We start from the raw sequence: 1,499 nt of genomic DNA on the forward strand, positions 1-1,499 counted from the left end.
AGAGAGATTAAATTTAGTTGATAACATTTTGTTTGTTAATATTCTGGCTGTTGGATTAGAATATAACAATTTAACCCATGTACAGTACTTCTCTCCTAGTTGAAATTTTTCCATCACCGAAAATAAATATGGCCATTCTACCTGGTCAAATGCTTTTTCAGCATCTAACGAAATAATTGCTAGATCTGCATTAGGAATTCTATTGGAGTATATAATATTAAATAATCTTCTCAGATTATAAAATGAGTAACGTTTTGGGATAAACCCTGTTTGGTCGGGATGTATTAATTTGCTGATCACTAAGCTCAATCTATTAGATAGAATTTTAGTTAATATTTTCTGATCAGTATTTAAGAGGGCTATAGCTCTGTATGAACCTGGGTCTTCAAGATCCTTGTCCGTTTTTGGTATGAGTATGATTGTAGATTCATTTAGAGTTTCTGGGAGTTTCTGTTGAGTGTAAGCGTATTTGTACATTGTCTGTAGGCGTGGGGAAAGCATATCATAACTTTTTTAATAAAATTCAGAATTTAGACCATCTGGCCTGCAGCCTTTCTGATTTTTAAAGATTTGATTGACTCTTCGATGTCTTTTATCGTAATTTCAGCTCCTAGTAATTCTCTCTCTTTCTGATCTAGACCCGCAAGCTTACAATTCTGTAAGAATGTTTCCATTCCCATTGATTGTTCTGTTATTTTAGATGAATACAATTTTTGGTAGTATTGTAGAAATCTATCATTAATATCTTTAGGCAGTGTTAATGTTTCTCCCTTGTCTGTTCTAATTTTGTATATTGTTTTTTCCCCCATCCAATTTACGAAGTTGACGCGCTAATAGTTTTTGTGGTTTATCACCAAATTCAAAGTTTGATTGTTTTGTATGTTGATAAAGTTTTATAACTTGGTCTGAATATATCTTGTTTAATTTATATTTCAGTACTGCAATTTTATTGTGTTTTATCGTGGATGGTGCTGCTGCATTTTCTGTGTCGAATTGCTTTATTTCCATTTCCAGTTTCTGTTGTTTGGCCCTATTCTCTTTATTAAAAAATGATTGGGAAGAAATTAATGCTCCTCGTACAAATGCTTTAAATGTTTCCCAAAGAAGGGAAGCAGAGATTTCAGGGCTATCGTTAGCCTCAAAAAACATTTTAATCTGTTTTACTAGGTATTCATTACATAACTTATCTTTTAAGATTTGGGGATTAAATCTCCATTGTGACTGTGTCTCTACCATTCCGTTTAGTTTGATCATAAATGTTAGTGGAGCATGGTCAGAGATTATGATGTTATGATATTGCGAGTTATAGGTAAATGGGATAAGTTTTGAATCTACTAAAAAATAGTCTATCCTTGAGTAAGTTTTATGTACTGGTGAGTAAAATGAATATTCTCGGCCCGATGGATTTTCAATTCTCCAAACATCCTTAATATTAGTAGTATTAATGTATGAGTTTAAAAATTCACTTGATCGAGATTTTAGTTTTCTTTGAGTTGATG

Source organism: Leucoraja erinacea, chromosome 4, assembly GCF_028641065.1.
Source record: "Leucoraja erinacea ecotype New England chromosome 4, Leri_hhj_1, whole genome shotgun sequence".
NCBI classification, from domain to species: Eukaryota; Metazoa; Chordata; class Chondrichthyes; order Rajiformes; family Rajidae; genus Leucoraja; species Leucoraja erinaceus.